The sequence below is a fragment of the Macrobrachium nipponense genome, chromosome 15 (assembly GCF_015104395.2).
Source record: "Macrobrachium nipponense isolate FS-2020 chromosome 15, ASM1510439v2, whole genome shotgun sequence".
In the NCBI taxonomy this organism is placed as follows: Eukaryota; Metazoa; Arthropoda; class Malacostraca; order Decapoda; family Palaemonidae; genus Macrobrachium; species Macrobrachium nipponense.
In genome coordinates this window covers 23,112,599-23,121,024 of record NC_087208.1, presented here as the reverse complement: position 1 = coordinate 23,121,024, position 8,426 = coordinate 23,112,599, and the positions used below count along the sequence as shown (strand labels likewise).

The 8,426-nt window shown below is 39.0% G+C and overlaps 1 protein-coding gene across 1 annotated transcript in view; it reads right to left on the bottom strand.

The window, feature by feature from the left end:
* Positions 1-8,426, bottom strand: part of LOC135227030 (protein timeless-like) — a 269,166-nt gene that overhangs the window by 107,645 nt on the left and 153,095 nt on the right.

Genomic DNA, 8,426 nt, shown 5'->3' with positions numbered 1-8,426 from the left:
CATTATCAAGGTGTTGAAGTGCATTGCATGACCCAAAACTTTAGATGTACCGTTTTATATGTTGCATGTTATTTGAATAAATCAAATATATTGACATGATATGAATGTTACATAGCTTTGGAGATTTTTCTGGCACAGTCATAACAACCTGATTTGTTTGACTTCTAAAATTATCATGTATGGGTTGTATATATGTATTTTAGGAGTCTAGGGTTTCATGAGCAGAGCCGATTTCTTTGCATGTAGTCCTTCTGTATTGAGACAATTTGCTTTAATAATTGGAGATGCTTTTGTCAAAATATAGGATGAGAAGCATGTCATACTTAGAGTAATTTAGAGATTTAGAAGCTGAAGTCACAACTCTCAAACAGTACTCTTCATGCAATTTTTAAGATGCATTATTGTCTAATGTTCTATTGATTATAAAGATTTTGAAAACAGTATAGATTCCTTTTTTACAATGTCAGTTAGTTCATTCAACTTGAAATGGTAAATAGAGACTATTTGTATTTTTGCATTGATAGTAAGTGGAAAAATCCATGCGATTGTATTTGCTATACATGATGAATACAAGATAACATTCATTAATACACTATTTATATTTTATATGTATAGTGTGTGTGTGTGTGTATATATATATATATATATAGGTTTTTCTGTATAATGTATCTATAAATTTATTCATGGATGGAAAATCTTTCGTACAGCAATATTCTATATCTTCATGTTATTTACTGTTATAATATATGACATAAATATTATAATAATAATATTAAATCATACAGCACTTACTGGTGATGAATGTTCATTAAAGATGATGATGATGTTATAGCTGTGCAGCCTGATGAATGACGATGTAGATAGACTGTACAGGAACGTGGAGGAGTTGCATATTCTCTGAGGGCACCTCTTCACCTTCTTCAGGAGGTGCTTCGTTAGGGATTTCAGGAGACACCACCTTGTTGAGGCAATTGTACATTTGCACAAACAGGGCATGATAGGGCTTCACTATTTCATTAACGGTATTTATGAAATTTGTGGCCCTTTCTTCATTCTTATCTCACGACTTTGCCATTGTCTGTATCTGCCTGACTTTTCTGATCAATTTGTACAGACCACAAAGTTCTTTAAAATCCTGGTCAGTTGGTGGGATAGTAGCAAAGAAGCAGCGAGAACTTCTCCAAGAATGACCTCCCCAAGTATTTTGCCCTGCTCACATTCATTCTCAGTTCAAGGAACTTCACTTTCAGTCACGTGGAAATGGACTACTGCTTCTCCATGACTTCTGCCCTCTCTTAACATGACGATCATGTCTGTTTTCTCCTCAGTTCTTATTAACTGTAAGGGCCTCTGACACTTAGGCTCTTTGCCAGAAGCAGGCAGTCCCCGGTTATCGGCAAGGGTTCCGTTCCCGAGGGGGTGCCTATAAGCGAAAACCACTATTGACCGAAACTTGGCGATTTATGGTGCCTCTGATAGGTATGTTATGGCGCCATAAGGCACCTTATGGCCCCAGAAGGCACCTTATGGCGCCAATAACCAGAACTCAGTCCGTTATGGCGCCATACATCACCAATTTTGTGGCACTAGATGAGCCCCATAAAACCGGATTGTTCATAAATACCCCTTGTGTCTGGAACTAACAATGGGGGATGTAAAGAGAATGTAGCCATAGAATGCAGAGAATGTTATCAATTGAGGCTTTATAGGATCCCATTTAGGTCTGGGTATACCTTCCTTTTCTTGAACTAGGAGCAAGCATTTAGTAAAGTTTGATGTTGAAATGCTTGTACAGTGGTCTTATTTTTACCAGGGATATTTTATTGCCTCCCCACAGGTTTTGGTCCAGTTGTTAATCACTTATTAGTATAAATAGTTGATTTCCTAATCTAACCCCATTTCCTCTGATATACAACCTCGGCATCCTGATTTTTCTCTCAACATAATCTTCCCATGTAAATATTTACTCAGATATTTGTAAATTGATATGGTTGGATTGAATGGATGATAGTCTTGAAGATATGTGTTTCATCACAAGCCCATCAGGTTAAAGAGTAAAATGTGGCCACCTTCTTTCCCTACACATTTGTAAGTCTTAAGGAAGCAATGCTGTAAAGAAAGTGCATTAAGCAGTTCTGTTGCATCCCTTGGAGGTCATATTTAGATGACCTGATTTTAACAGCAGAATGTGAGTGAGAGGTTGTGTTGCTTATTACAAACTGAGTGAGATACACATGCTGATTGATGGATTCCATTCCAAATGACAAAAAGTCCCCTTCTGTCATGGGAAACAACTATATGTGCATGCTACAGAAGAATGGTGATCACCCCTCCCTTCTGCAGAGATTGCCCCCATGCTAATTACCATTATGGAAGCCAATATTAGAAAAAGCAAGAGCCCATGCTTCCAGCTAGGTTGTGTCATAAATAAAATGAGCTCCAGGACAAAGAATACTCTCAAAGTGGGACCTTTAGCAATGTTGATGTCAGTGTAAGTGTTAGACACTACAAGTAAAAGTAGATACAAACATCAGAACAAACAAAGAAATGTTTGCAGCCCATCAGGGAAGGAGGGAATATATTATCTAATTAATCCTCCAAAGGTTCAATGAAGCTCTGCTCAATCCTTTTTAACATGCAAATTTTCCCTCTTGTTTGGAGGAAGGGAAAGTTCCTCCTCATATCCTTCAGAATATAGCTCGATTTCAGTTACCCCTGTTTTATGTAATTTTTTTGAGGAGTTGCTCTCAAAGCATCTTTGTAGATTTGTTGAAGATAATAACCTGCTACCAGCATTGCAATTTGGATTTTATAAAGTCCTTGGTACTTGTGATGCACTCTTGTCAATACTACTGTATCTGCCGACTTGCAGAGTGCTATTAATGAGGGTGCAGAGGCATGCATAGAAGGTTTAGATTTTAGTGCTGCATCTGACCCTGTGACTCATAAAACTGTTATCTACAGACTAATATTATTGGGATTCCTTGGAACTTTATTAATTTTTTAATGACTTTTTAATAGCCAGAACTCAAAGGACCTGTGTTGATGGAAAGTAAAATAGCTCTACTGATGTCATTCCTGGTGTTCTTGGACCTTTGCTATATATGATCTATACTAGTGACATCTCTTTATCAAGGTGTAGATCCTTCTCTATGATTTAGGTCTGTGGTTGCAGAATCCTTGAATAGAGATTTAGCAGACCAGGATGTCTTTGCTTCCTGCTTACTTATACATGGATCAGTTTTCAATACCAGTGACTTTTGTAAGACTTCTTTTATAACTTTTGAAAAGTAAATATGTAATTTTAGCAGCTGTACCCATCCTTCAGCTGTGTTATTGAACTCGCATTCATTCTAAATAACCTGGATGTACATTTTCAGAGACAATGCTACTGCATCACTGACCAGCTCAGTCAGGCTCCGCCGGCTGACGGCAGGCGCATGTCGCGACTGGTTGCTTGGGAAAGACTTTCATCATGAGGGCCCCCTTAAATGGCCCTTGATAAAACTTTGATTTTTATTTTAAATGCATTTGTAGTCATGGTACCAAATTTGAATGCAGTAGGCCCATCTTTGACCTTTTGGGCCATAATTCCCAAAGGGGGTGGGCCTGTGCCCCCCTACTATCAAAGTCTGAGTAGGTAGGCTACCACCCCCTTCTCCCTTGGTCAGTAAGTCAAAAGGGTGTAGGCCTCCTGCCCTTAATATCTTGGGAACCCTCTCGGGCCCCCATTCCCAGGGGGTTTGCCCCCTTACTACTGAGGGTGCCTTATGGCTCCCATATCTTGGGGAGCCTGTTTGTACCCATAGAAACACTTCTGCGTAGATGTCGGCTCCAAAAGTTGTAAAAAATGAGGGGGTATAAAAAAGGGGTTATGACCCCCCTCAGAAATGGGCCTCGAATATTGGATTTTGACTAAAAACATCCTTGGTGGCAGGGGAGTTTACCTATACATTTGTTATATGAACTTTCAAGATAGGCAGATCGGAGTTTTTAGAGGGGTTGGTTAACTATTCATGTAAATTACTTACTGTAGTAAATAATTTTTTTATCATAAATGCATTTGCACATAATCACTAAAATACTAACATGATGTAACAAACCTAGCATTCTGTTTGGAGGTACGTATGTGTCCCGTCGATCTAAACTATCCCTGTATTTTAGATATGCACTATATACTAGTACTATCCTAAAATACTTGTATGCACCTGTACAGTAAATATAATTTCAAAGTCATCTTACAACGCAGGAAAGTATCAATATACGTGAAATATATGCCCAGTGCATTAAAGTATGAGCAAAGCGATTTGCAAAGTTACATAGGCCGAAGAAAACGTGTGTGGCTGAAGGATGGGGATATGTAAGAGTAACTGTTGTAGGCTTGAACTTAATTTTGCAATGTGACTTTGAAATGATGATAGGGTGTCGTGGGATGATAGTTTGAGGTATATATTTTTTGTTTGAACTGTCAACATTGGCAATAAACTCTTGAAATCGGCAGTTATAAGTGTCTTAGGGGTGTATATAGCCTACCTAACTGTAACAGTAGTAGGAGAGTACAATAATGTAATGTTACTTTAAACTATAAAATTAAGCAGTGAAATCAAACCAAAAGTTTGATTCAACAAGCAGGGAAATGTTAAAATAGGCAGTTATAAGCATGTTAGTTTAAGAGGTGTAAGTTATAAGCCAATTGTAAGTATTTTTAGAGAGGATTAGTGCATTTCTGCAGATTTTGCATTTCCGCTGTAGGTTTTGGAACCTATTTCCACATAAAAATTGGGGAGGACTGTGTGTGTGTGTCTGTGTGTGTGTGTGTGTGTGTATATATATATATATATATATATATATATATATATATATATATATATATATATATATATATATATACACACACACACCACACACACACATACACATACATACATACGTACGTACATTTAACCAGCCTGAGAAGAGCCATTGTTAGGCTCAAGAGGTCTGGATAAACTAATCCTTTATAATAATATAATAATAATAATAATAATAATATAATACATACATACATACATACATACATACATACATCATCATAATTATATATGTGTGTGTGTGTATGTGCGCGTATGCCTATGTATATCTTCTTCTTCCAGCTTTTAAACCCATTTTATATGGGTCGCCGTTGTGATGAGTCTTCTCCATCGATTTTGCTGTGCAATCGTTTCGGTAATACCTTTCCATAACATATCTTCCCCTACACAATCACACCATCTCTTTCTTGGTCTTCCCTCCTTCCTTCTACTTCGCACTCCCATTTCCATCGTACGTCTTCCAACATGATGTTCCTCTCTTCGTAACAGGTGTCCATACCATCGAAGCCTTCCCTCCTGTATTTTTTTTTATATTTCAACTACCTTTGTCGATCCTCTCATATAGTCATTTCTAATCCTATTTTCCCTTGTTACTCCCGACATCCATCTCAACATTCTCATTTCTGCTACATCCATCTTTCTGTTTTCCCCATACTTGCTGTTTCTGTTCCATATAACATTGCTGGTCTGACCACCATCCTATGAAACTTTCCCTTCAATTTCAGAGGAACCTTCTTGTCACAGAGGACCCCTGATGCAGACCTCCAGTTATTCCATCCTGCCTGAATTTGATGTCACCTCTTTGTGTCCATGCTTCCACTAACCTCTAATATGGACCCCAAGTACTTGAACTTCGGTACTCTCTTTATTTCTTCCCCACCCAATCTTATGCTATTTCCACCATCCTCAGTAATACTAGGACACATATCTTCGGTATTTGATCTGCTTATTCTCATTCCTCTCACCTAAAGTGCTGCTCCCCACCTCTCCAACCTCCCCTCCAACTCCTCTCTCCTCCCTCCTCTCTGAACACAACACAATGTCATCTGCATGTAATATGCACCGTGACACTGCTTCTTTAACATCCTTGGTCATTACATCCGTCACGATGTTGAAGATGAATGGGCTAAGTGCCGACCCCTGGTGTAATTCAACTCCTATTTCAAATCCAGCTGTCTCTCCAACACTGCTTCTCACTCTAGTATACACATTCCTGTACGTCTCCTGAATAATTCTGACATACTTTTCCAGCACCATCTTCCCCCTCAAACATCTCCATATTTCTTGCCTTGACACTCGGTCATCTTTTCAATGTCTATGAATACCTAATGCAGGTCTCATCTTTTCAATGTCTATGAATACCTAATGCAGGTCTCGTTTTTCTCTGAATTTCTCCATCAGCTGCCTTTTGCAAAATATTCCATCCATTGTGCCGCTTCCCTTCATAAATCCTAACTGTTCCTTCCCTATTCTTACTTCCTCTCTCAGGCTGCCATCTATTATCCTTTCCAAAATCTTCAACATGTGAGACATTAGTTTGATACCTCCATAATTACTACAATCCTGGACATCCCCTTTACCTTTAAATATAGGTATCAATCTGCTTTCCCGCCATTCTTCTGGTATCTTTTGTTGTTCAAATATCTTTTACCATCAGATCATACAAGATGTCTACCTCTTCCTCTCCTAAGGCTTTCCAAACTTCGACTGGAATTAAGTCAGGTCCTGTTGCCTTCCCATTCCTCATTCTTTTTAAGGCTCATATCACCGTTCATCCCTAGAGATCCCCATTACCATTTCCCATGTTCCTATGTATGTTTAACATTGTCCATCCTCTCTTACAAGTCCTTCAATTTCCTCATTTAGCAGTTGCTCGAAATACTCTTTCCATCTTTTCAGATGTCTTCTTCCTTTTTTATGAGTGTAATTCCTATCTTTCATTTGCTTAATATGGGTGATGTCCTTCATTCTTTTATTTCATACTTATGACAGTTTAAGCATCTTACTCAACCTTTCCTTGGTTTCTAGTTCATTATAAACCTCTTCATATGCCCTTGCCTTAGCTTGGGCTACCACCTTTTTTACTTCTTTGTTTCTTTCTCTTAATCTTTCTCTGTCCTCCTCCAGCTGTGACTCTTCAAATCTCTTCTTTGCCTCCCTTTTACCCTTCACCACATCCCCCACCTCCTCCCCCCACTACCAGCTCTCCTTTTCCTCCCATACTATTCCAGATGTTTCCCCCAGTATCTCCTTTCCATGTCTTCTAATCACTGATGTATTATGCCTCCACCGTTTTCCCACATCTTCAATTCCCAGATCAACCTCTCCCAAGCACTCTTCTCCTAAACTCTCTCTTATTATCATTATCCCTCCCTAACAATTTTCTTTACCCCATTTGTTTTCGGTTTCTTTTCTCTTTTCATCTTGAAATCCATACAAAGGAGCCTAACGGGGCCATGTGGTCACCTGTGATAACTTTACAATTCCTAACTTCCACCAGTCTTGATCTATTGTTCAGGAGGTAATCTATTTGTGTGCATCTACCGCCACCCCTGTATGTTATCAAGTGAACATGTCCACTATTGCCATATCAAAAGACATGGCAAAGTCTACTATACTCTCTCCTTCTGGGTTTTTCTCTCCGATCCCATTTCCTCCATGCACACGTTCAATTACATCCTTTTCATTTCCGACATGTCCATTAAAGTCTGCCCCCACTACAATCCTCCCCTGCTCTTGCAGTTCTTGCGTTACCTCATTCATTTCGTTCCAAAAACTGCGCTTTTCTTCCTCTGTACAGCTCACTTGTGAAGCATAAGCGCTGATGATGTTCATTGTTTCCCCTCCATAACATATCTTCACTCTCATAATGCAGTCATTCTTTCTACTCACTTCCGTCACTGCATTCTTTATTTCCCCCGACATCACTACACCAACGCCATTCCTACCCTGCTCATTTGCTCCACTATAGATTAGCTTGTAGCCAACTCAGTTCTTTAGCTTTATTACCCTTCCATCGAGTTTCCTGCACACACAAAATATCCACTCTTTATCCACATCAACTCTGCCAACTCTCTTCCTCTTCCTGTCATAGACCCTATATTGAGCTGGCCTATTCTGATCACATTTAGATTTCACGTCTTTAGCTGCACCCGCTCATGATGCAGTAACCCTCGCCTTGTCACATAGTTAGGGGGATGTGTCTGTGCGTTGTTTACGGAGTACGCCCTAGCACTATTCTCATCAATATCACGACTCATTTCATTGGTTTTGCCGTGGGTTTTTACGGTCGGATGCCCTTCTTGACACCAACCCTCCTATTTATCCGGACTTGGGACCAGCACCCATTGAGGGCTGGCTTGCCCCCCCAGGTGTGTATGAATATATATATATATATATATATATATATATATATATATATATATATATATATATATATATATATAGTATATGTATGTATGTATGTATGTATATACACATACGCAGTGGTACCTTGACCTGCTAGTTTAATTCGTTCCGTGACCGAGCTTGTAGCTCAGTTTGCTGGCACATCAAATCAATTTTCCCTATTGAAAT